Genomic DNA, 27,133 nt, shown 5'->3' on the forward strand with positions numbered 1-27,133 from the left:
CGGGCCCTGGGGAGGAGATGGAGGAAAAGGGAAGTCAGACAAGATTCCCCAGTGCCAGTGACGGGCACCACTGCCTCCCCAGAGCCACCACAAGCCAGCCGCCCCTTGGCAGCAGGGGTCTGGGAGCCCTTGGCAGTTTAACCCTGTACGGACACCGTTTGAGGGGCTAGAAATAAGCCAGGATGAAATGTTATGAAATAATAATAATAGTCCCTTCTCTGGCCCACTGCAGAACCCTAGAAAGTAAGGGACTGGGGCCAATGGCAGCTGCAGTCAAGGTGCCTGCAGCTATGTGACCCCAAGGCCTAGCCCGCCCCTGCCTCCCGCCCTTCACTTAATTCCAAATACCTTTTCTCTTGTCAGCCGCAAGTTAGTGGGCTTCAAAGTCAGGCGGTGGCTCCCGTGACCCTTTGTGGGGAGGGCAGGGGTGGGCCCAGCTTCTGTGTGTTCTGCTCAGTGGGCCAGGAGGCCCCAGGCCCGCAACGAGACGGAGGGAGGGAGCTCGGCCTGCCGGTCATTGCTCCGCACCTAGGCCCTTCCAGCTTGGAACGGACCAGCAGCCGGGAGCAGCTGGTCCAATCCCACCGCCCTGCTAGGGAGGCTGCCCAAGGTACCCGGACAGCCTTGGACTGGGGAGCTCAGGGCGGGATGAGCCAGAGCTCCAGGAGAGGAAGGCTGCGCTCAGCTGAGCTAAAAGTCGTGTTACAATCATACCTGTAGGTGTCAACCTCACTTTTGTTGCAGAGAGGAGGGTCTGGAATCACATGCTCCTCCAGGCAGCATTTTACAGAAAGCTGCCCTGACAGCCACAACATACTCCCCCACTTCTACCTCTATCTCGGATTCTGTTGCAGAATGTGGAGGTATCACAGGGCTGCCAGCCACGGACAGGTTTGAGGGGACCGGAGTAGGGGGTTGCAGGGACGAGCTGGCAGGATCCAAATCCCTCCCGTCAGATGTGTCTCCACCCACAGCTTCCTTTTCCATTGGAGCAAACATAACAAAACAAGTGTCAACTACACTTCCTGATTCCTGAGTTACGAAAAGCCAGTGCCACCCACAGGTCCGTCCACCCCCTCCTCTTGACCCGGCCCTTCCAGTGGCACCTTATTCTGTTATTTGCTCTCTATTTTTCTTTAAAAGCATTCACTGCTATTACTTAGGTAAATGCATCCATAAGGGAACTTTATGTGACTACTGTTAGGTGGAAAAAAAACTAAGATCATGGGCCATAAATAGAAGGTAAAAGTAAAAATAAATTACAATTAAAATAAGCAATGTTAGGAAATTCTAGCTGGCTATTGTTGCCTGCCAATGGCATTTTGATAGAAAAGGGTTGGGGAGTTGCAAGCTTCCCCTCCAGGGGACCAGAGGGCTGAGACAGAGAAGGGAATCACCTTTGTGTGGTATGAGGCTGTGTGATCCCTGACGTCACTGTCTCCTAGGTCACCGAGGGTGCCCACCCCACACTGGGGAAACACTGACCTGAGGGGCACCCCTAAGCCAGTGAACCAGGGGACGGGGCTCCTTGCGAGGCAAGGACCAGATGGCATTTAACGCTGATAGGCACTATCATGACCTCCTGGGCATGAAACAGGTACCTCCCTGGTCCTTTTTCCAGAAGAGGTTGCAGAAGCCCTCTGGACAGGCCTGGCTCATGTCCTCCTGCTGGAGCGGGCTGACACAGCCCTCAGCCCTCCGCTCCCAGCATGGCCCGTCCGCTCTCCACAAATGTGCCACGCTTTCTCTAGGGTCCCCGCCCTGGGATTCCCTCCCGACCTGGCACATCTCAGTCAACCCCACCTGCCTTCCAGGTCCCCTCCGCCAGCCCTCAGCAGCCCCTCTGGGGCAGGACACCATCCTCCTGAGGACCATGATGTCTGTAGTACTGTTCTGCCATCCGGAACTTCTCGTAAGTGGGACCCCACTGACCACCCTCTCGATTTCTAAGTGAAGCCAGAGAGTTGGATCACAATTATCCCCTGTGCCAATAATTTCCTTTATGAGAAATGCAGTTGTAAGTCTTAGAAAGGGACGTGTGAATTAAAACAGGCAGTCATGCAGAACAAGGGGGAGGGAACGCATGAGGGTGCCAGGAGGTCCCCAAATTGTCCTCCAGGTGGAGACCAGCTGGGATGGCGGTGACGTCTCACCTGCACCAGGACTGGCAGCTCTGTCACATCCCCACAACACAGGGCCCTGGCAGGCCTCACTCTGCACTGGCTGGCTGTATCTGGGGCACAGACACACAGGCTGGTGGCGTATGTCACAGGTGGCAAATGTGTCACTTGGCCTCAAGACTCCCTGCATGCAGTGGAGACAGTGAGGCCTCTGTCCACACAGGCCCCAGCTGGGCCATGACCCGCTCTTGAGGCCCATCCCTTACCCTGACCTCACAGCTTCCCTGGTTGCCTTCCAGGGTCAGCAGAGCAGCCTGGATGCACTCAGAAGCCCCGGGGGACTCAGGCCACTCTCCCTGAGACCCAAGAGCACCCCCCTGCAGCTTGTGATGAGCCCTGGGTAGGGAAAAGGTGACACAAGGGGGCTCATAGCCACCACCAGGTCCAGCTGGGCCAGGGCACTCATCCCAGTCTATGGGGAGAGTCCACCTTGGCTCCAGCTGGCAGGATGAATTAGGAAATGAGAGCCAGCCCTTTGCAGCCTAGAGCAGTGGCTCAGGCAGGGCCTGGCCAGGGGCTGTGGGCAGGAGTGTCTGAGGCTGGAGGAGCAGCCCCCAGGCATCCCATCGCACTCCCTCAGGGCATCCGAGGAATCCCACCTTGACTCCTCTCGGTCTTAGCTCCAAGCAGGTGAAACAGGAAGCCCCCTCCCCAAGGGGCTTTCTAGGGCAGAATGCCTGAAAGATCAGGGCAATCACCACAAACACAGATGGAAATCGGAAAGCCGGCTCCTAAAACATCTCAGGGCTCCACGCTAACACGGAGACAGGAGAGGACCACGGGTGGGGCAGGGGTTTTAATGCTGCCCAGATCTGGGTGCAAGTCTCAGTGCCACCCCGTGCCAGCCATGTGGCTTTCAGCAAGTGACTTCCCTTCTGTGAGCCTGTTTCTGCATCTGCCAAATAGGCCTGATGATAGCACTGACCAAGCACAGGTTTTCTGTGAATTTTCAGACATTTGTATGGAGGGTGCACAATACCTGGGATGTATAGATGAAATTTGTATAGGTGGTCGCAGTTATTACTATTATTATTATTATTTACAGACAGGATCCTGCTCTGTCACCCAAGCTGGAGGGCAGTGGCACCATCACAGCTCACTGCAGCCTCAACCTCCTGGGTTCAAATGATCCTCCCATCTCAGCCTCCCAAAGTGCCGGGATTACAGGCATGAGCCACCGTGCCCAGTTTGCAATGATCATTACTGAATATCACGTACATACGTGTATTGGCAGGTGTTAAACGTGTAAGATACTTTTAAGTAAAGAAACTTAAAACAGAGTATTTCTATGAGTTAGTTTAATTTAGTCTATAGATGAGAAGATATATACACAGTTCTGTTTCATTTCAGCTCCTGGAACAAGGGCCTGTCTGCCCACTCTTATAAGACAGATGTATCTCTCCATCCTGGCACCGCCCAGCCACCACCCCCTCCCAGGCCATGGGCCCTGCTGCATCCCCCTGTGGCCCTAACCAGGGACCTTTCTTTTTTGTTTTCTTTTCTTTTATTTATTTATTTTTTTAACACAGAGTCTCCCTTTGTCGCCCAGGCTGGAGTGCAGTGGCACGATCTCGGCTCACTGCAACCTCTGCCTCCTGGGTTCAAGTGATTCTCCTGCCTCAGCCTCCTGAGTAGCTGGGATTACAGGCGCCCGCCATCGCACCCGGCTAATTTTTGTATTTTTAGTAGAGACGGGGTTTCACTATGTTGGCCAGGCTGGTCTGGAACTCCTGACCTCAGGTGATCCACCCACCTTGGCCTCCCAAAGTGCTGGGATTACAGGCATGAGCCACCGCGCCCGGCCTGTTTTCTCATTTGTGAAGATGCAGGGCTGCTGTGAGGACTGGGTGAGAGGCGCACCTGGCACGTAGCAGGTTCTCACTGGGGGAGTTGCCCCCAAGCCCCAGTGACAAGCCCAGCCAAGGCCCCCGCTCCCCGCCTGGGGAGGTCAAAGGGGCAGGTGGGAAATTGAAACCCGAGATGAATGGCCATTCTGCAGCTGGAGTCCAGAAAGATTCTGGGCATGGGAGCATCACTGGAAAAGGAAATGTGGGGCCCTTGCCCAGGGGAGGGACCCGGGGGGTTCTAGATCCAGCCCTGCCCCCACCCAGGTCACCTCGCTGGCTACAAATGACGACCCCAAGTGGTGCAATGTAGATGTCCAAAGTGAGAAGCAAGGCTTGTGCAAGGCTGTGTGGGGGTTACCTGGGGGTTTGATCTCGGTACCATGAGTGACTCCCAGAATGAGACAAGTGTCTGCCCCTTCTGCAGGGCAGATGTGAGGAGCCTGAGGGACCTGCTCCCAGGCCACCAGCTCTTTGTGCAAATCTTGGTTTTCTGGTGCTTGGTTGGCTGGAAGAAGAGTGTGGCTGGAATGGAGGAGAGGGACCCACAGGAGGGTGGTCAGGGCAGCTAGAAGAGATTTGCTCAGGTACCACAGACCCTTGGTCCCTGGAGCACCCCTCTCTGCTAGGAGAGTTGGCAACCAGAACCAACAGTTTTCAAGGCTGCACACCTGGTGGAGGTTGTTGCGGGGGTTGGCCAGGTGCAGGCCCAGGCAGGCAGGGAAGCGCGGAGGCTGGGCTGGGCTGGGTTCCAAGGCAGGGCGGAGCCTCCCAGGGAAGCCGCAGTCACCCATCCATCCATCACTTATTCATCCATCAAATATGTACCGATGCATGGCCTGGGTGCCCAGACACCCACGACCAGACAGAGACAGCCCTGCCTTCCTGGGGCCTGTGATGGGGTCAGCCAGGTAACAGGTCAGTCAGGCCTGGTGGGCTGCAGCTGGGACTTTGCATCTTCCTCTCTGCAAGCCCCTGGGGGGTTCTGAGCCGGCAAGAGATGGGATTTGACTTCCATTTTAACAGGGTCTTTTAGCTTCTGTGTGGAGAAGGGTGGAGCTGGGAGACTGTGGGGAACTGCTGCATTCTTATGGGGGAGCGGGGATGGCCTAGCCCTGGGTCCCAGGCACCCTGGAAAGGGGCCGGGGGCCAAATGTGTGAGGTTTTTGTTTCATTTTGTTTTTTTTCTGAGACGGAGTCTCGCTCTGTCACCCAGGCTGGAGTGCACTGACGGCGATCTCCACTCACTGCAACCTCCGCCTCCCAGGTTCAAGCGATTCTCCTGCCTCAGCCTCCCGAGTAGTTGGAATTACAAGCATGCACCTCCACACCCAGCTAATTTTTGTATTTTTAGGAGAGACAGGGTTTTGTTTTGTTTTTTCTTTGAAACGGAGTCTCACTCTGTCGCCCAGGCTGGAGTGCAGTGGCGCGATCTCAGCTCACTGCAAGCTCTGCCTCCCCAGTTCTCGCCATTCTCCTGCCTCAGCTTCCCCAGTAGCTGGGACTACAGGCACCCGCCACCATGCCCGGCTAATTTTTTGTATTTTTAGTAGAGACGGGGTTTCACCGTGTTAGTCAGGATGGTGTCAATCTCCTGACCTCATAATCTGCCCGCCTCGGCCTCCCAAAGTGCTGGGATTACAGGCATGAGCCACCGCGCCTGGCCTAGTAGAGACAGAGTTTCACCATATTGGCCAGACTGGTCTCGAACTGACCTCAGGTGATCCACCTGCCTCGGCCTCCCAAAGGGTTAGGATTACAGGCGTGAGCCACCACACCGGGCCTCAAGTGTGTTTTAAAGTGAGAGCTCAGACGATCGCTGGTCTAGCTATGATTGTGCGACTGTACCCCAGCCTGGGTGACAGAGTGAAACCCTGTCTCAAAAAAAAAAAAAGGCAACCCATCACGTGGATGTAATGGAGAGGTGGGGGTCAAAGGCTGCTCCAAGAGCTTTGACCTGAGGAAGCAGAGCACGCAATTTCCATTTGCTGTGGGAGGAGCAGGTTTCAAGCTTATCAGTGGAGGAGATGGGGTTTGGGAAACATTAAGTTTGAGGATCGAGGAACCCGTCCTTTGGGAGTGCAGGCCTAGAGGTCAGGGGAGGGGCCGGACTTCGGGGAGGAACCTGGGACCCAGCGCCTGGGATGGAAGAGCTCTCCCAGTAAGAGGGCGGGCAGGCAGGTTACACAGGACAGGAGGAGCAAATGAGGCAGGGAGGCAAAGGGGGAGGCAAAGCCATGTCCTGGGGCCAGGAGAAGGGTGTGTTGACAGACAGAAGGAGTGAGCGGCCATGTCTGAGGCTGCTGGCAGGTGGAGGACTGTGATGGTCAATGCTGACCTTGGCAAGAGCTGTTTGGGTGGAATGGCAGGGCTGGGAGCCCAACTTTGGTGGGCCCGGGAGATGATGGGGGCCGGGGCAGGAGCGGAGAGACAGCACAGAGACCACCCTTCCAAGGGAATGTGCTGGAAGGGGATCGGATAAGCAGGGCGGAAGCTAAAGGGGATTGTCAGGTCAGAAGGTGGCCTCTTACAATCTGGGGGCATTCCTGCATGTTTGTGGCATGCTGATGGGGCTGACCCAGGAGAGGAAACAGCTGGTGATGCAGGAGAGATGGGGCCACGTGGAGGGAAGCCAGGGGAAGGTGGAAAGGAATCGAGGTGCACGGGGCCAGGGCAGGGAAGGACCTGACGGGCATGAGAGGAGGGACCGCTGATGGGCATGAGAGGAGGGACAGCTGATGGGCATGAAAGGAGGGGCAGCTGCCCAGGGGGACACCCAGGGAGGCTGGTGAGTGCAGGGCCAGGAATGCCTCTGATTGCCTCTGCGTTTTCAATGAAGCTCATGCCTGTAATCCCAACATTCTGGGAGGCCAAGGCAGGAGGATCTCTTGAGCTCAGGAGTTTGAGGCCAGCCTGCGCAACATAGTGAGACCCTGTCTCTACAAAAAAGAAAAAGAAAAAAAAGTTAGCCAGGCGTGGTGATGTGTACCTGTAGCCCCAGCTACTCAAGAAGGATGAGGAGGGAGGATCACTTTAGCCCAGAAGTTTGAGGCTGCAGTGAACCGTGATCACACCACTGTACTCCAGCCTCAGCAACATAGCGAGATCCTGCCTCAAAAAAAAAAAAAAAAAAAGCAACCTATCATCTGAGAGTGAGAATGAGGGCTGAGGGAGGGTGGGGTATTGGAGGTTTGGGGAGAGAGAGAAGTTGTGGTCGGGGAGACAGGGGCTGCAAGCTGACCGGGGAACACAGAGGATTGCTGGACAGCACAAATGTTTGTTGGAGGTCAAGGTCATGAGATAAAGCTGTTTGTGCCATCAGGTGGCTTTGTCCAGGGCTCCGCTGCTTGGATGTCAGAGCACACTGAGCAGCACCCAGAACTCAACCGGGACAGGGGTTCTGCCAGGTGGATGGAGGAGGGGGAGGGCAGGGTGACTGAGGGCGTCTGCAGCAGACAATGAGCCTGGAACCCGAGGAAGCAGAGGACACGGGAGGTGAAGGACAAGGAATGTGCCCTGGGGGCAGATGGCAAGAGGCAAAGAAAGATCAGAGTTAAGGTCGCAGAGGGAATGTGTGGAAAGACAAGAGGCAGTGCTCCAAGATGGGATGCTTCAGGCGGAAATGGCAGACAGGACGGTGTTACTGACCAAGCCAGGACCCAGGGTGTATCATGGACGTGGCTGTTGAGGTAGGGGCTGACAAGGGAGTGGGGGGAAGGGCGAAGAAGATTTCAGAACAGGTGTAGGGGCTCCCACCTGTAATCTCAGCACTTTGGGAGGCCGAGACTAGAGGATCACTTGAGCTCAGGAGTTTGAGACCAGCCTGGGCAACATAGTGAGACCTCGTCCTTACAAAAAATACAAAAATTAGCTGGGCATGGTGGCATGTGCCTGTGGTCCCAGCTGCTTAGGAGGATGAGGTGGGAGGTTTGCTTGAGCCCAGGAAGTCAAGTGTGCTTGACACAGCAGTGTGCTGTGATTGTGCCCCTGCACTCCAGCCTGAGTGACAGAGCGAGACTGAAAGAAAGAAAGAAAGAAAGAAAGAAAGAAAGAAAGAGGAAGGAAGGAAGGAAAGAAAGAGACAGAGAGAAGGAAAGAAAGAATGAAAGGAAAGGAAGAAAGATAAAGGAAGGAAAGAAGGAAAGAAAGATAAAGGAAGGAAAGAAGGAAAGAAAGAGAAAGGAAGGAAGGAAAGAAAGAAAGAGAAAGGAAGGAAAGAAAGAAAGATTGATTGATTCAGGGAACCGAGAGGCAAGGCCAGGCTAGAGCAAGGGGAGCCTGGGGAGAGCCCATCACAGCAGTCTTAGCCTTTTCCCAAGGGTAGGAGTCTGTTCCCAGGGGCTGGCTCCTCTGTCCCGCTAAGCCAGGGCATGGTGGCTTCTGGCACAGGCAATTACCAGAGTTTTCTTTTTTTACTTGTAAAATACACATAACACATAGTTTACCATTGCAAGCATTTTACATGTTCAGTCCAGTGGCATCGTACATGCACGTGGTTGTGCAAGCATCACCACTTTCATCTCTAGAAAGTTTTCATCTTTATAGTATGAGATTCTGTCCCCAGTAAACACTCATTCCCGTTACCTGCTCCCTCCAGCCCCTGGCAACCACCTTCCACTCTCTGTCTCTATGATTATGACGACTCTAAGTATTTTGTGTAAGTGGAATCATACAGCATTTAACTTTTTGGGGCTGGCTTATTTCACTAGCATAATATCCTCAAGGTTCATCCACACTGCAATGTGTGTCAGAACCTCCTTCCTCTTTAAGGCTGAATCCGAGTCCCTTGCGTGTCTACACCACATTTTGCTTATCCATTCGCCCATCGATGCTTCCACCTTTTGGCTATTGCGAATAACGCTGCTATGACGATGGGTGCACAGATCTCTCTTTGAGACCCTGCTTTCAATTCTTCTGAGTATATACCCAGAAGTAGAAATGCTAGATCATATGGTAATTCTATTTTTACTTTTTTTGAGGAACTGCCATGCTGTTTTCCACGGCGGCTGCACCATTTTCATTCCCACCAGCAATGCCCGAGAGCTCCAATTTCTCCACATCCTCATCAACACTTGCTATTTTCTGTTTGTTTGATAGTAGCCATCCATCGCCAATGTGCTTTGACACACATCAACTCGTTTGGTAAAAATCGGTCCAGGTGCAAGGGCTGGCCTGAAAGGAGCAAGGAGCCTGGAAGACGGATGAGGTTGGAACAGAAACAGCAAGTGGTGTGTCTGGCTGAAGCACACGAGTGCCGTCAGAGATGAGGCTGGGAAGGTGTCTGGGTGAGGCTGACCTCGGGGGTCTCCAGATACCGTGGGAGGAGCTGAGCTCAGAGAGCATGTGTCACTTGCCCAGGGTCTCAAAGCCAATAAGTAGCAGAGCTGTGACACAAATCCCAATTTGTTTTTCATAATTCCATCAGCATTTATTGAACACCTACTGTGTGCCAGGCCCCAGGCTGGGGGCTGTTTGATGCCAAATCCATTGCTCTTCACTGCTGCTGTACACTGGCTCAAATAGCGGTCAGTCTCCAAGCTGCTCTAAGACAAGATGCATGAAGCGAACTCAGCAGGGTGTGGAGGGAGGGCGTGGAGAGCAGCTAGCTAAACCATGGGAGCTACTTCATCGCACACTCACGCTCTCACTCAAGGTAGAACCGGCTGAGCCTGAAAGGGTCGGTTGTCAACTCGAGAGGAGAAAGGAAATGCCCGGTAAATGACAGACCATTTGCAGCCTCCCCTCCCCAGCAGACGAGCTGACCATCACCAAGTGATGGGGGTCTACCAAAAGTGGGGGCTTGAGGAGGGCTTTGATCATAAGCAGTTGCCATGTTTGTAGGTTGACAACAGCTGCATGTCGGCACTTTCACGGAGTAAACATCATACAAAATGATGGCATCACTTCCGCTGGCTTCCATTCCCTCTTCCCACACTTGGTGGGTTCCTACTGATGCAGGGCAGGTGAGCCCCAAAACTGGGGCTTAACCCAGGAGGGTTCTTGGCTTCACCCAGGAAAGAATGTAAGGGTGAGCTGGTGGTGTTAGACAACAGCTTGTATTAAAGCGGCCATGCCTAGCCCAGCGGAGGAACTGCTCCCTGCAGAGCAGGGCTCCCCCGCGGGCTGTGTGCCCAGAGTGGCAGCTCAGAGCCAATTCTGCACTCATAGTGATACCCACTTTTAATTATATGCAAATTAAGGGAAGTTCATGTAGAAATTTCTAGGAAAAGGGTGGTAACTTCCAGATCATTGGGCTGTTGCCATGGAAAGGGCAGTCACTTCTGGGTGTTGCCATGCCAATGGTAAACTGGCATGGCACACTGGTGGGCAGCCTTATGAAGAGGTGCTTCCACCCCAGGCTTGCTTTAGCTAGTCCAGTGTCCAAGGTCAATTTGGTCCAGTGTCCAAGGTCTGCCTCCAGAGTCCAGTCCCCCCCTACCTCACTACAAGTGCCAGTAGTAGGAACAGCAGAGGTGAAGGAAATAGACATGGCCCCTCCCCTCATGGAGCTTGTGGTCTGCTGAGGGTCACAAATGTAAAACACGCAGCCCATGGTGGGGGTCATGTGTCTGGGGCATGGGGGGCAACTTCTCCGATGAAGTATTGTACAAGCTGGGACCCAAAGCATGAGGAGGAGTTGCCCAGGGAAGGGGGTAGGGGAAGAGTGTTCCAGAAAATGAGAACGTGTGCCAAGGGGCCAGAAGAGGCCGGGAGCAGTGGGAGACTGACTGGGAAGCATGGCTGGGCTGGCTGAGCGGGTAACTGGGCTGGGGGAGGAAATAAGGCCAGGGTTTGCCTTGTTTAGCCTTTCAAATGTCAAGGCAAGGTCAGGCGCAGTGGCTCACCCCTGTAATCCCAGCACTTTGGGAGGCCAAGATGGGCGGATCACTGAGGTCAGGAGTTCAGGAACAGCCTGGCCAACATGGTGAAACCCAGTCTCTACTAAAAATACAAACATTAGCATGACGTGGTGGTGCATGCCTGTAATCCCAGCTACTCAGGAGGCTGAGGCAGGAGAATTGCTTGAACCCGGGAGGTGGAGGTTGCAGTGAACTGAGATCACACCACTGCACTCCAGCCTGGGCAACAGAGCAAGACTTCATCTCAAAAAAAATACAAGAAAAAAGGTCAAGGTAAATAGGGCTCAACATCAAAATCATTTCAACAGGCATAGAATTGTGGAAATGTTTCCTGCTGTGTTTCCCCTGTTGCTAATTCAGTACATTTTCTCTCTCCCCAGCATCTCCCTACCATAAAACTTAAACCATGAAGCGTTTGGTCCCATGAAGAGCTGTGTGGATACCATCTGCATCCCTGACTAGGGAAGAAGGGGACTGTGACAAAAGGAGAGTACCTGCTAGACAGCAGCGGGGACTGGAAGACCCTTTCAGGGCAGGAGGAGGGGAAGGGAGGCTGAAAGTCAGGCGTGAGGGGTCTGGGGGCAGTAGAAAGATTCAGATAGGTTTGGGGGATCCGAGGACATCAGAGCTGGTGCCTATGTCCCCAGGATGCATCCTAAGGGGTCTGCAAGGCTCACCTTAGGCCTGACATTGCACCCAGTGTGGCCAGGCTGCAGCAGATGGAAATGACTGAGGGTCCCCAGTCCCCAGGCAGAGGGGCTGAGGACAGTCTCACAGAGACCCCCAACCCCTGCAGCTGAGTGGAGGAAGCCCAGGAACTGAATGGGATGGTCTTATGGGTTGAAGTGTGTCCCCAAAAAAGATATGCTGCAGCCCTAACCCCCAGTACCTGTGAATGTGACCTTATTTGGAAATAAGGGTCCTTGCAGATATAATTTAGATGAGGTCATTAGGTGGGGCCTAATCCAATATGAGTGGTGTCCTTAGAAGAAGAGGAAAATGCCATGTGACATTGGAGGCAGAGAGTGGAGAGATGCATTTGTAAGTCTGGGGCTAAAGCCGGAAAGGCAAGAAAGGACCTTCCCCTAGAGGTTTCAGAGGAGGCACGGCACTGCCCACACATTGATTTCAGACTTCTGGCCTCTGGGACTGTGAGAGAACACATTTCTGTGGTTTTCAACCACCGGGTTTGTGGGACTTTATTAGAGCAGCCACAGAAAAAAACAACTTATGGGAAGAAGATTGACTGTGAATTGGAAGTTTTCAGGGCAAAGCAAAGTCCAGTCAGCCTCAGAGAACGTGGATGCGGTTCCCGGAGACCAGGGCGGACCAGACCCGCCCCTCCTGAGCAGGTCCAGTGATGGCAAGTAGGGCAAGAGACTCCTTTCCTGGCCCATGCAAGCTTCTCCACACAGCCAGACACCATCTTCAAAAGGAAACAGGAGGGAGACCCCCCGCCGAGTGCAGAGAAACCACCCTTACAAGGGATAGGGCTTTGAAAGGACCACATATTTGCCTGTAAGAGACGACTTTACAAAAAAAAAAAAAAAAGAGAGAGACTTTCGGTTTTGTCACCCCTCCTCTCCCCACTGCCAAGACATCAGCAGGAAAGAGGGCACAGGGCAAAAGGAGATCAGATCTGGAAAATCCAGGCTTTTCACACAACTTAGCCCAAGAACGTACATTTCACCCCCTACACTCTTCTGTTTTTTTGTTTTGACACAGAGTCTCACTCTGTTACCCAGGCTGGAGTACAATGGTGCAATCTCAGCTCATTGCAACCTCTGCCTCCCAGGTTCAGGTGATTCTCCTGCCTCAGCCTCCCAAGCAGCTGAGATTACAGGCTCGCGCCATCGAGCCCAGCTAATTTTTGTATTTTTATTCGAGGCGGGGTTTCACCATATTGGCCAGGCTGGTCTCGAACTCCTGACCTCAAGTGATCCACCGACCTTGGCTTCCCAAAGTGCTGAGATTGCAGGCGTGAGCCATCGCGCCTGGCCCCCTACACTCATTTCTACTGATAGTTTCTGCGGAGTTAGGGCACCCTTTTAAGCACCGATACAGGAGAGGCTCAGGCAGGAAACCAAGGTAGGTTTCACAAGTGCATCTGCGGATGGGGCCACCTAGTTGATCACCAGGATGTTCACTGGAGCATGACATACAAACGCAAATGTCAGAAGCAACCTACATATCCACACAGGACTGGGTAAATAAATAATGATAATGGACTTCTGTGCCACCATTAAAATTATGCTGTCAAAAGTGGTTTCATGATATGGGCCCAGCATGGTAGCTCATGGCTCTAATCCCAGCAATTTGGGAGGCCGAGGCAGTCGGAACACTTGAGGCCAAGAGTTCAAGACCAGCCTGGCCAACATGGTGAGACCCCATCTCTACTAAAAATACAAAAATTAGGCCAGGCGCAGTGGCTCGTGCCTATAATCCCAGCAATTTGGGAGGCCGAGGTGGGCGGATCACCTGATGTTGGAAATTTGAGACCAGCCTGACCAACATGGAGAAACCCTGTCTCTACTAAAAATACAAAATTAGCCAGGCGTGGTGGCGCATGCCTGTAATCCCAGCTACTCGGGAGGCTGAGGCAGGAGAATCACTTGAACCTGGGAGGCGGAGATTGCAGTGAGCCAAGATCGCGCCATTTGCACTGCAGCCTGGGCAACGAGAGCGAAACTCCATCTCAAAAATAAATAAATAAATAAATAAATAAATAAATAAATAAATAAATAAATACAAAAATTAGTTGGGCATGGTGGCAGGCGCCTGTAGTCCCAGCTACTTGGTAGGTGGAGGTGGGAGGATCACCTTAGCCAGGGAGGTGGAGGTTGCAGTGAGCCGAGATTGCACCACTGCACTTCAGCCTGCGCAATGGAGCAAGACTCTGTCTCAAAAAAAAAGTGATTTAATAATATGGTGAAAGGTTGTGATAAATGTTAAGTAATAGTAACAATAATAATAAATCAGCCTAAAAGGGTATCTTTTTTTTTTGAGGCAGAGTTTCATTTTGTCACCCAGGCTGGAGTACGGTGATATGATCTCAGCTTACTGCAACCTCCACCTCCCGGATTCAAGTGATCTCGTGCCTCAGCCTCCCGAGTAGCTGGAATTACAGGCACGTGCCATCACGCCTGGCTAATTTTTGTATTTTTAGTAGAGATGGGGTTTTGCCATGTTGGCCAAACTGGCCTCGAACTCCTAGCCTCAAGTGCTGGAATTACAAGCATGGGCCACTGCCCCTGGCCTGCCAAAAAGGGTATCTGTAATATGATTCCAATATTTACATGATGTTGCTGTGTAAGGCTAACTGCTTTAACCAACAACTCCCAGAGTTCAATGGCTTAACACAACTAAGGTTCATTTCTCCCCAAGACACTGTCAAATGTTGGGCAGCAGGGGTTGGGAAGAGTCTTGACTCTACTGGGTCATTTGGGAACCCTGGTTTCTTCCATCTAGCAGCTTGGCTGCTCACTAGGGTGTTGGAGTCCTTCACTAGGTCCTTCACTGGGTCCTTCCCATCCTGAGAGCATCCAAAGAAGAGAGAACTTGAAGGAGTAATAGAAGATTTTATGGAACAGGCTGATAAGTAAGGGACTTTACCTTCTCCCACATTCCACTGGTCAGACTCAGTCATGTGACACTCTCCTTGCAGGGGAGGCTGGGAAATGTAGTCTAGCTGCATGTCAGAGGAGAAGGGAAACAGGATTTGCTGAACACACAGCATCACGTCTGCCAGTTAATATGTATAAAAAACATTACTGCAAGGAAATCACCCCATTTAACAGTCATTATTCCTGGATGGTGAAACTATAAGCATTTAATTTTTTTTCGTATTTACCTTACTTTGAATTTTTTAATTTTCTGAAATAAACATTTAGTACTTTTACAGAGAGGGAAAAATGTAATTTTATAATTGAAGAAATAGTCTTCAGGCTTCTTCTGGGATTTGGACAGGATTGTTTGGTGGTCAGTCTTACAGGTTATATAATCGAAGGAAAGTTGTATCACCTTCTATGCTAGTCTGTTTGGACTGCTGAGACAAATACCATAAACTACCTAGTTTTATAAACTAGGTAGCTTATAAAATACAGAGATTAGTGCAGTTTTGTTACATATGTAGTAAAAGGGAAAAAATTTAAAATAAAAATAAAACACAATAGAGATTAGGCCGGGCAAAGTGGCTCATGCCTGTAATCCCAACACTTCAGGAGGATCACTTGAGCCCAGGAGTTGGAGACCAGCCTGGGCAACACGGCAAGACCGTTTCTCTATAAAACATGAAAATCAAAATCAAATTAGCCAGGTGTCATGGTGCACACTTGCGGTCCCAGCTACTCAGGAGTCTGAGGATCGCTTGAGCCAGGAAGGTTGAGGCTACAGTGAGCGGTGATTGTGCCAGGCACTCCAGCCTGGGCGACAGAGTGAGACCCTGTCTCAAAAAAGAAAAAAGTAAAGAAAAACAACAAAGATTGATTTCCCACAGTTCTAGAGGCTGGAAGTCCAAGATTAAGGCACCAGCAGATTCAGTGTCTGGGGAGGGTCACTTTCTGGTTCATAGACAGCACATCTCTGCATCCTCACGTGGAAGGGACAAGACAGCTCTCTGGGGCCTCTTCTATAAGGGCATGAATCCCATTCCTAAGGGCTCCACCATCATGACCAGGTCACCCCCAAAGGCCCCACCTCCTCATGCCACCACCTTAGGGGTTAGGTTTCAACTCATGTATCTGAGGGGCACACACATTCAGACCATGGCACCTTCCTCAGACTTAAAGTCTCCACCTCTGTAAAATGGAAAATAAAAATGACAGACACCACATAGAGAGCTGGGAGAATTAAATGAGAAAACGTGGAAGTGCTATTGGCATGACTCCTGGCACAGAGCAGGTGCACAGCCGGCATGATTTCCATCGGTTAAATCTCCTTCCCTGCCCATCCACTTGCCCCCTGCTGGGTCACAAGTCCAGCCCTCCTCCTCGTCCCTCACCCACCCACACCATCTCTCCGACTCTCTCTCACCTGGCGACCCTGCTTTTTATTTCAGAGGGACAGAGACAAGAAGGATAAAACCCAGGGACGGTCACCTTGGCTTCTACCCCTGGGTGCCTGGGCCTGTCCCTCAGCCACCTTCCTGCTTCCAGACATCGACACTCAGGCCCCCAGGCAACCCTGTCTTGCACCAGATCCCAACTCCCCTGGAGGAGGAGCTCCAGTCCTGCTCTGTCCTGCATCACCCACAGTCCCATCCCTGCGGCACAGTTCTCACCAGCATCCAGAAGGGCCGCGGCCACTCCCACCTTGGCAAAGCCTCTGACTGCACCCCTCTCTCCAGCCATCACCTCATTTCTCTGCTCCCCTTTATGGCAACATTTATCAAAAGAGTTGACCAGGTGCAGTGGCTTACCCCTGTAATCCCAGCACTTTGGGAGGCCGAGGTAGGAGGATTGCTTGAGCCCGGAGTTTGAGGCTTCAGTGAGCTATGATGGCACCACTGCTCTCCAGCCTGGGTGACAGAGCAAAACCCTGTCTCTAAAAGAAAAGAGAGAGGGAGAGAGTTCTCTACCTGTTGTGTCTGCTTCTTCTCATCCCAGGCTCCCAGAACTCACTCCAGACAGGCGCCACACCCTCTGTCCACCAACATTGCTCTTGTAAAGCTCATCAATGGCCTTCCCACTGCTCATCCGATGGTCGATCTCCAGCCTCCTCTTCCCTGACCCTCAGCAGGCTGTGGCCCTGGCATCACTCCCTCTGCCTCGATACCCACTGCAGGCACTCATGATTCTTTCCCCTCCAACCTCACCGCCATGCTTCCTCAAGCTTCTTGGCTGGTTCCTTCCTCCCCATGTCTGTGGCCTCTAAAATCCTTGAAATGACTGAGACTCAGGCCTTGGGCACTGTTACAAGTTGACTCGTGTCCTTGGAAAGGATATGTCATTGATGAATATCACAGGGCCCTTAAAAGGAAGGGAATTCTGATTCTTGCTACAGTGTGGACTGACCTTGGGGACATTGTGCTAAGAGAAATAAGCCAGACACCCAAAAAAACAAAGACCCTATGGCTTCATTTATATGAGGTCCCTAGAGCAGTCAAATTCATTGAGCTAGAAACCAGAATGCTAGCTGCCCAGGGCTGGGAAGGGGAGAATAAGGAGCTAGTGCTCACTGGGTACAGTGTTTCAGTTCAGGAAGATGAAAAGGTTCTGGAGATGGATGGTGGTGATGGCTGCAGAGAATGTGAATGTTCTTAATGCCACTGCAATACACACTGAAAAATGGTGAAGCTGGAGCCAGGCTCAGTGTCACACACTGTAGTCACAGCTACTCAGGAGGCTGAGACAGGAGGATCGCATGAGCCTAGGAGTTGGAGGCTGCAGTGAGCCGTGATCATGCCTGCAAATAGGCACTGTACTCCTGCTTGGGCAACATAGTGAGACCCTGTCTCAAAAAATTTTTTGTTTAAATGGTGAAGATGGTATATTTTATGGTTGTGTACTTTTTTCACCATATAAAAAAGGATAACCGAAGCCGGGCACAACGGCTCATGCCTGTAATCCCAGCACTTTGGGAGGCTGAGGCAGACAGATCACTTGAGGCCAGGAGTTTGAGACCAGCCTCAGCAGCATAGTGAAAGCCCATCTCCACTAAAAAAAAAAACAAAAGTTAACCTGGCATGGTGGCACGCACCTGTAATCCCAGCTGCTCGGGAGGCTGAGGCACAAGAATCGCTTGAGCCCACCCTTCCTCGTCAACTCCAGGCTCATCTTGCCCACGCCCCATTTGTGAGCCACCATGCCCATCCCCCTTATTTTACATCACAAACCACCTTTCCTGGGACTCTCTCTGCCCTCCCCACCTTTATTTTTCTCCATTGTATAGTATCTGTCACCTCTAATAAAGTATATAACGTACGCAGTTTTTCACTTACTGTCCATCTCCCTCCACTAGAACGTAGAGGCCATAATGGCAGAAAGTTTTGTCTCTTTTTCCTGCTGTGTTTCTGGGCGAGAACAGTGCCTGGCACAGAGTGCTGCTTAGTAGATAGTGAATGAATGAGCATATGAATGAATGGATTTTCTGATGAAGGCCCACATTTTCTCACAGTCAGTTTCAGCTCTAGAAGGAGGCTGGTAGACCAGGCGCAGTGGCTCGTGACTGTCATCCTAGCACTTTGGAAGGCAGAGGCAGGTGGATCACCTGAGGTCAGGAGTTCAAGAACAACCTGGCCAAGATGGTAAAATCCCATCTCTACTAAAAATACAAAAATTACCCGGGAGTGGTGGCCCATGCCTGTAGTCCCAGCTACTCAGGAAGCTGAGTCAGGAGAATCACTTGAACCCAGGAGGCGGAGGTTGTAGTGAGCCGAGATCTCACCACCGCACTCCAGTCTGTGCGACAGAGAGAGACTCTGTCTCAAATAAATAAATAAATAAATAAATAGAAGGAGGCTGGATGAGATGGAGGAGCAGGGGGCTCCCTTTCTTGCTTGAAAGCTGATTTAGAGCTTCCCTCATAGGACCTATGGTCATTTGAGCGCCTGCTGAACTGAGGTCTGGTCAGGGCTGGAGAAGTCTGTTCAGTACTGTTTCTCATCCCTGTGATTTCCGATGCTCCCCTATCCCTGGCCCACTGTGGCTGCTTCTCACCTGCTAGACTGAACACCAACTCTCCACCACCCCCACCAAGGCTGGGCAGTAAACTGTCCTCCCCAAACCCCATTACTCCCTGATTCTGGGCCTTCCTCAATCCCAGCCCACATGTGTCTCTCAATCTCAGCCATTTCGTGAGGTAGGAGGCAGGACTGGACTCTGAGGTGGGGCTCAAACACCTGATCAAATGGAGAACTAGCTAAAACAGGGAAGGGACAAAAGCACTTCTCTGTAAGACACGCCCACTGGTGTGCCATGTCAGTTTACCATTGCCATGGCAACACCTGGCAGTTACTGCCCCTTTCCATGGCAACAACCCAATCATTGGGAAGTTACCACTCTTTTTCTCAAAATCGCTGCATAATCTGCCCCTTGATTTGGAAATAATTAAAAGTGGGTATATTGGACAGGCACGGTGGCTCACACCTGTAATCCCAGCACTTTGGGAGGCCAAAGACTGGCAGATCACCTGAGGTCAGGAGTTCGAAACCAGCCTGGCCAACATGGTGAAACCCCATCTTTACTAAAGATACAAAAGTTAGCTGGGTGTGGTGATGGGTGCCTGTAATCCCAGCTACTCAGGAGGCTGAGGCAAGAGAATCACTGGAACCTAGGAGGTGGAGGTTGCAGTGAGCCAAGATCATGCCACTTCACTCCAGACTGGGTGACAGAGTGAGACTCCACCTTAAAATAAGTAAAATAAAATAAAATAAAACTGGGTATAATAAATATGAGTGCAGAACGGCCTCTGAGCTGCTACTCTGGGCACACTGCCTATGGGAGAGCCCTGCTCCACTAAGCGCAGAACCTCTGCTGCTGCTGTGCACAGCCGTCTCAATACAAGCTGCTGCCTAATGCCAGCAGCTCACCCTTGAATTCTTTCCTGGGCAAAGCCAAGAACCCTCCAGGGCTAAGCCCCATTCTGGGGGCTCACCTGCCCTGCATCATTACCAGCTGTGTGACCTTGGGCACAGCTTCCCCCAAGCCTTAGTGTCTCTGATACGGTTTGGATTTCTGTCCCCACCCAAATCTCATGTCAAATTGTAATCCCCAGTGCTGGAGGAGGGACCTGGTGGAGGGTGTTTGGATCATGGGGCTGACCTCCTCATTGCTGTTCTCATGAGAGTGAGTGAGTTCTCACAAGATCTGGTTGTTTAAAAGTAGGCAGTACCACTCCCCTCTCCAGTCAGGTAAGTGTGCCTGCTTCCCCTTCGCCTCCCACCATTACTGTAAGTTTCCTGAGGCCTCCCCAGCCATGCTTCCTATATAGCCTTCAGAATCATGAGCCAATTAAACCTCTTTTCTTTGTAAATTACCCAGAACCATGAGCCAATTAAACCTCTTTTCTTTATAAATTACCCAGTCTCAGGTAGTTCTTTATAGCAATGTGAGAACAGACTAATACAGTCTCCATCTGTAAAATGCAGAAGCCGACAGTCTCTGCCTCATTCTAAGATGTAAACGAAATTTGACTGTCAGTGCTCAGCACAGTGCCTCAAATGCAGTGATCACCCCTAAAACATCACCTAGTGTGAAAATTATCATCTTGGTCAAATGTCTCCAAATGCTTACCTTTCTCCATCCAGCACCTGTGGATGTCCCATTAGGGTTTCTTAATATTATGATTTATCAGTGACCACCATAGCCCAGGTCCTGTCACTAAGCCCCTGTGTGCCAGGAATTTGGTGTGCACCATCCTGGCATCTGCTGGAGCCCCCAGAGTGCTGACCTTGTCTGCCTTCCCCTGCACGTGTTCTTCCTCCAGAAGCCTATAGTTTGGAATCACCATTTTTCTCTTTTTCTTGCTCCCAGCGTCCAGGATCCCAGCTAAATGGCCCTCTAAAACTGTGGGATATCTCGGGAGCACCCCCCTGGCCCAGCCCTGTGGAGATGGTAGAAGAGACAGGCAAAAGGAAGCGTGTCTCTGAGATCCTGAAACTTACATGTAGTTGTGGGGAGGCCAGGCACGGTGGCTCACATCTTTAATCCCGGCACTTTGGGAGGCCAAGGTGGGCGGATCCCTTGTGGTCAGGAGTTTGAGACCAGCCTGGCCAACATGGTGAAAACCCATCTCTACTAAAAATATAAAAATTAGCCGGGCATGGTGGCACATGCCTGTAATCCCAGCTACTGGGGAGGTTAAGGCAGGAGAATTGCTTGAACCCAGGAGGCGGAGGTTGCAGTGAGCCAAGATCACACCACTGCACTCCAGCCTGGGCAACAAGAGCAAAACTCCGTCTCAGAAAAAAAAAAAAAAAAAGCATGTAGTTTGGGGGGAAGGGGTGATTTGCACCTAGAGTTACCAGGCAACAATTCAAGCCAATGGCAGGAAGCTGGACAGGATTCACACCGGAGGTGCGGGAAATTCCTGCTGGCGCTTCTGTCAGAAGCCAGGTCTGGGTGTCAGGCAGCGACTCATACCCTGAGATCAAGAACTCTGTTGCCTTCACCTTCCCCTCCCTTTCCTCTTGCTTGGGGGTTGGACGCTCCTGAGAAGACAGGGTGGAGGGCAAAGGTGGAACTGGAGATGGGCCCAGACCCCTCTGCCCAGAGAGCGGGTGGTGGGAGAGAGGACCTTGATTCTGGACAGGACCAGGATTATGGGAGAAACCCCAGAAAACCAGAACCAGAGAGCCCTGCTGACTCTACCCACTCTCCTAACTTTACAGAGGGCAGCCTGAGGACCAGGGAAGGCAGGGGACTTCCCCAAGGTCACAGACAAAGTCAGCCTCAGGGCTGAGACCCTGACACGGGTCTCCTGACCTTACCTCCAGCCCTCTGTCCTCTGGACAGCAAGGGAGGCATCGTGGAGAGCTCTGGGGAGAATTTTATTTTTGATAGTGGCCAAGATGCTGTGCTAGGACCTTCCGACATCTCAGCAAATCCTCCCCCTGCACGAGGGAGGACATTATTATTGTCCCCAATAGTCAGAAGAGGAAGATCAGTGATGGGAAGCAATTTGCTCAAGATTCTGCAGCCCAGAGGCCCATTTTGAGCCCAAATTCCTACCCCGTTCCTGCCGTGCTCCTTAGAACCAGAGAGAGGCCTGTCGGGTTTGCAAAGACAGCCTCGCCCCTGCCAGGCTCTGAACCTCAGTCTCGTCTACAAGGAGGACGCCACCTCTCTCCTCAAGCTTGTTTCCAGAATGAAAGGAGGAAGTGCGTGGCCTGGCCCGTGGGAGGCACTTGGGAAACGGCAAATGTGCAGTGGGCGGCCCATCCTCAAAAGTTCGGCAAACACAAAGCACTTTTTCTTTACAATTTCTTTAGCAATTTTTTTTTATTGTGGTAAAATATCCATACCAGAAAGTTACCATTTTAGTCATTTGTACATGTTCCGTTCAGTGGCTTTAAGCATATTCACGTTGTTGTGTAACCATCCCCACCATCCATCTCCACAACCGTCTCATCTTCCCAAACGCACACTCTGTCCCCGTGAGACACTCATTCCCGGCGGCCCTTCTTATACTTTCAAAAATGAACCTCCTGCCGCATATCCTGGCTGGGCAGGCTGGGAAGGGGAAAAAAATGACAATAGACTGGTGGAATAATGAGGACAGAGAACAGGAAGTGAGGAAAGAAGAGGCTTGGGGGGCTGGACGCGGTGGCTCACGCCTGTAATCCCAGCACTTTGGGATGTCAAGGGGGGCAGACCACGAGGTCAGGAGATCGAGACCATCCTGGCTAACATAGTGAAACCCCAACTCTACTAAAAATACAAAACTTAGCCGGGTGTGGTGGCATGTGCCTGTAGTCCCAGCTACTTGGGAAGCTGAGGCAGAAGAATCGTTTGAACCTGGGAGGTGGAGGTTGCGGTGAGCTGAGATCATGCCACTGGACTCCAGCCTAGGTGACAGAGCGAGACTCTGTCTCAAAAAAAAAAAAAAAAAAAGAGGCTTCGGGGCAGAGCATCAAGGTGGCTGTTTCCAGAGGCCAGGCCAGCTGCAACCTCCCTGCAGGTCTCTGCCAGAGCCGCCTGTCCCCAACTCCCACCACCCCTCCAATCAGGGACAGCCAAGATCAAGATAACTTCCTGGCCCAGCCTCAGGGCCCTCATCTCTAAAATGGGGATGCTGATAAAGTTGGTATCTCTTAAGGCTGTTGTGGGAATTGATTGATAATGTTCTCATAAAGCACTCAGCCTATGCCTGGCACGGGACGACCTTTGGAGCCAGCCACCATTGGTGTTGCTGTCATTATTATTCCACCCCAAGAACCAGAAATAGAGCCAAGGTCCTCGTGCTTTTCCATCCAACTTTATACTTTACTTCCCCAAACAGCCCAGCTTGTCTTCTCACCACCACCACCCCCCGACCAAGTCCTTGAGTTTAGTTCAATCCGAGTTCGTTGAGCACCTACTATGTGACCAATCTCATGCTGGGCACTACGACCAAAGAGGCAAGCAAGGCACAGTTTCCACCCCAGAGGGCTCTCGGTGACATGAGGAGGCAGCCTCAAGTTCAGATCTCTTTGGGCCAATCCAGTCAGTGAAAAGCACATTTCTGTTCCAAGGGAGGGCAATGAAAAGTCTGGGGGGTCAGGGAGGCTTCCTGGGGGAGGCGAATAAAGGTGGGCAGGACAGTTCAGAGAATCGGAGCCACACAGGCCAAGGCCAGGAAGAACCAAATGCCCCGGGATCTTAAGAGAACCAGAAGTGATTTACTATTAAGGGAGCACGGGGTGTGAGGCGGAGAGTGGGAGGGGTCATGGATCCGGAGGAGCCAATGGGGTAGGGCAGGTTGAGGGCCTGTGTGTGCCCAAGGAGAGTTAGGATGCTCCCTTGCAGATGACAGTGCCATGGAAGTAGCGACATCTGCATCTTTGTCTTGGAGTGGGGGCCCAGGGGACTGTGGACAGAGGGAGGTTAGAGAGATGACAACAGTGGATAGGTGCTACTGAAGGCAACTTGGGAAAATAGCGGGTAACCAGAAATGGAGTGGTGCAGGAATGGCGAGGTGGAGGTGGACTGCAGAGATTCCAGAGGTAAAACTGTCAGGATGGCGTGGTCGGCAGAACAATGCCTCCAAAATGTCTGCATCCCAATCCCCGGAACATATGGATCTCCTTCTTATATTTCATGACAGGGGAGAATTAAGGTTGCAGGTGGAATTGAGGTTGCTAATCAGCTGATTTTGCGATGGGGAGATTATTCTGGATTATCTGGGAGGACCAATGTAATCACAAGGTTCTTAAATGTGGAAGAGGGAGGCAGGAGAGTCAGCGTCACAGCGATGCTAGGGAGGAAAGACTCGGAGCTATTGCTGGCTTTGAAGACGGAAGGGGGCCAATGTGGGCGGCCTCTATACTTGGAAAAGGCAAGGAAACCGATTCTCCCTCAAGAGCCTCCAGCAGGAACACTGTCCTGCAGACACCTTGAATTTAGCCCTCTGAGACCATGTCAGATTTCTGACCTATAGAACTGTAAGAGAGTAGATGTGTGTTGTTTTAAGCCACTCAATTTGTAGTGATTTGTTACAGTAGCAATAGAAAACTGATACAACTGGCGATGGGGATGGGGCTGGGAGAAGGGGCATCAAGGACATCTGGCTTGGGGACTGGAAGGACGGCTATGCCACCAAGCTCGAGAGGCTGCAGGAGGATAAACGCGTGGGATGGGAGTCCACACCTCCTCTGGCTGCCGCACCTGAGGGAGCAGCCCAGCCCAGCAGTGGGCACGGAGCCCAAGGATGGGGGTGCATTCGTCATCACAATCAGGGGTGCAGTCGCTGCTGTAGGATGGATAGGCGAATGCATGCAGGCGAGGTCCCCTACGATGCCTTGGGTCTCATGATTCGAATATCAAAACAACCACACTTATTAAGCTTTCGGTTCTAGAACAAGACAGAGAAACAGAATTTAAACCTCAAGGTCTGAGGTCAATGTGGGGTTAGAAACAGGGCCGGGAGGCATAAGCAGAAACCCTGCGGGTTCTCAGATGCCCGCGTACCCGATTCTTCCTGGAGGAAGGGGAGCAGGTGAAATTGACTGGGTTCCTCTCCCACCTCGCTTTCCGTAGCAATTCCTTTTTTCCCTTTCCTTCAAAATAAAAAGGAAGAGGGGGTGCCCTGCTCGCAGGAGAAGCGCGGGGCCCATCCCCGCCCGGGCCACGCGGAACCCTCCGCCCGGCTTCGTTCCCCGCCTCCCCCGGTCCTTTGTCTCGCTCCCGCGCTGCCGCGCACATGGTCCCCTGTCAAATTCCGGGCGGCTCCCGGGGACACGTGTCTGGGAGCCCGCAGCTCCGCCGGCCCGCGTAACCATGGAAACCGCGGCCAATGGGAGGCCGTGTTGCCCGTGGGGGCGGAGCCGAGCGCGCCCGGAGCAGGCGGGGCCGGGAGGGCGTGGGGTGGGGCGGGGCCGATACGTCAGCAAGCTCGGGGCGGGGCCCGGGTGACCCCGACCCCGGGCGGTCCGCAGTGCGGAGGATGCTCACCGGGCTGACGTCTTACCGCGTATTTTTGACATCTTGACAGCGTTTCCTTGGCACTCCTGGGATTTTCTTTGCCTATGAAGTGCTGAGTGTGATCCCACCAGCAACGCTTACTAGCGATATGCGTTGTGCAAGTGACTGCGCCTTGCTTTGCCTCATCTGATAAATGGGGGAGTTGTCAGGGTCCCGCAAGATATGCGATTAGCCCAGGACTCGCACCCAGAGGTGACCAATAACAGCAGTGATCCTTATGACAAACGGCCTTTTTCCTGCTCCTATGGAAAGAAGGACCTCATTCGTAAGTGAAGAATCCACCCTCTCAGCGGCTCATTTGCCCAAGCCTGATCCCAGTATCTGCCTCAACGTGCCTGTCGACAAACTGGGAAGATGGTACTGCAGTCCCTCAGGGTCTCATGCAGCATCCAGGCTGCTGAGTTCCCGGAGGTAGACACAGATGAGCATTTCTGGGTGCAGGGGCAGAAAGAAAGTTTCAGTGCCAAGAGCTGGGGGCAGGACAGGGTTTGCCTCCCAGCCGGGTCACCCTCACGGGCGTTTTTGCCTCTCTGGGAAAAAGCATCTTGTGAAGCAGTGGAGATGATACCTGCCGACTTCCCACTCCACGTGGAGGAGAATCTGAAATGAGAAAATGGATTCTCAAAAACCTCTGTTTCTAAGTAAGCCTGAGAGAGTTCAATGGAGCCAGAAACAGATGGCTGCACCGAGGGACTGCGTCCCTCTTACCTGGCTTCCCCAGGGCCCAGAGCAGGGCCTGAGACCAACAAATACCCCCTAGCCAGGAGTTTCAATGAGCTGAAATCTGTTTCACTTTTAGGAAGAAGTGGGAAATGCACTCCTTCATTCATTCACTCATTCATTCATTCATTCAACAGTTTTCTGTAAGTCTGCTGTGTGCCAGGCACTGTGCTAGATACCCAGGCTACAACTGTGAATAAAACATTCCTGTCCTGAAAGAGGTCACCGTCTGGCTGGGGAGACAGATGTTAAAGAAATAAACAGGCAAACAAACACGCAGCCACAAATATCCATAAATGCCCTGAAAGGAAAACTCATGAGCCATGAGCACGTAGGAAATAAAAAGGAGCTGGGGGAGGGGCAGGCAGGGCAGGCCTCCCTGAGGAGGTGACCTTTAAGAGGGACCTGAGGACTGAGCCAGAGTTAGCCTGGTGAGGAGTGGAGGAAAAGAATTCCAGGCAAAGGGAACAGCGTGTGGGTGCTCTGAGCCTGGAGGCCAGAAGGAGCTTGGGCATGCGTGCAAGGACAATGTCTGTGTGGTCCAGAAGCCGGCAAGGGAGGAGTCCATGGAAGGCCAGTTAGATAGGGTCACACTAAGGATCTTGATTTTCGAAAATGGCCACAAAATAGGCTCCTGGGGACTTAAACTAAAATACACACCCCTGTTTTTCAAAGTGATTCCCGGGATTGGGCTTATATTCAATCCAGTTTCACTCACCTTCTACCTGTTCCAATCTGAAGGCACTGGACAATCTAGAATCAGAAATGCATTTCATCATACTCTGCACATTGCACTAAGAAAGAAAAGGAAGGCTGAGGCTGGGCATGGTGGCTCACGCCTGTAATCCCAGCGCTTTGGGAGGCCGACATGGGCAGATTGCTTGAGCCCAGGAGTTCGAGACCACCCTGGGCAACATAATGGAACCCCATCTCTACAAAAAATACAAAAATTAGCCAGGTATGACCCACAGTTGCATGCCTGTGGGTCCCAGCTACTCAGGAGGCTGAGGTGGGAGGATGGCTTGAGCCCAGGAGCTCGAAGGTGCAGTGAGCCTTGATCACACCACTGCACTCCAGCCTGGGCAACAGAGTGAGTCCGTTTCCATGAGAGAAAGAAAAGAGGAAGAGAGAGAGAGAGAAGGAGGGAGGGAGGGAGGGAAGGAAGGAAGACTTTTAACAGGAAGATTAGAATTAGGGTTGGATCTGGGGTTAGAGTTGAGTTTTCGGTTAGGTTTAGAGTTGGGTTGGGGTTAGAGTTGGTTTTGGTGTTTTGGTTAGGCTTGGGATTGGATTTAGGGTTGAGGTTAGGATTGGGGTTAGCATGGGTTTGGGATTAGGGTTGGCTTTAAGATTGTGGTTGGTATTGGGGCTAGAACTGGGTTTAGATTTGGTTTGGGGGTTAGGGTTGGGAT

General features: G+C 52.0%; 1 long non-coding RNA gene across 1 annotated transcript; it reads right to left on the reverse strand.

Moving 5' to 3' along the window:
• Positions 1-14,490: 14,490 nt before the first annotated feature.
• On the reverse strand, positions 14,491-25,921 carry LOC117974377 (uncharacterized). Its single transcript, XR_004664363.3, has 4 exons — positions 24,988-25,921; positions 21,552-24,372; positions 16,301-16,425; positions 14,491-14,572 (listed from the first exon to the last, which is right to left on the reverse strand). It is a non-coding gene; the product is annotated as an uncharacterized LOC117974377 (long non-coding RNA).
• Positions 25,922-27,133: the final 1,212 nt, after the last annotated feature.

Source organism: Pan paniscus, chromosome 11 (genome assembly GCF_029289425.2).
Source record: "Pan paniscus chromosome 11, NHGRI_mPanPan1-v2.0_pri, whole genome shotgun sequence".
In the NCBI taxonomy this organism is placed as follows: Eukaryota; Metazoa; Chordata; class Mammalia; order Primates; family Hominidae; genus Pan; species Pan paniscus.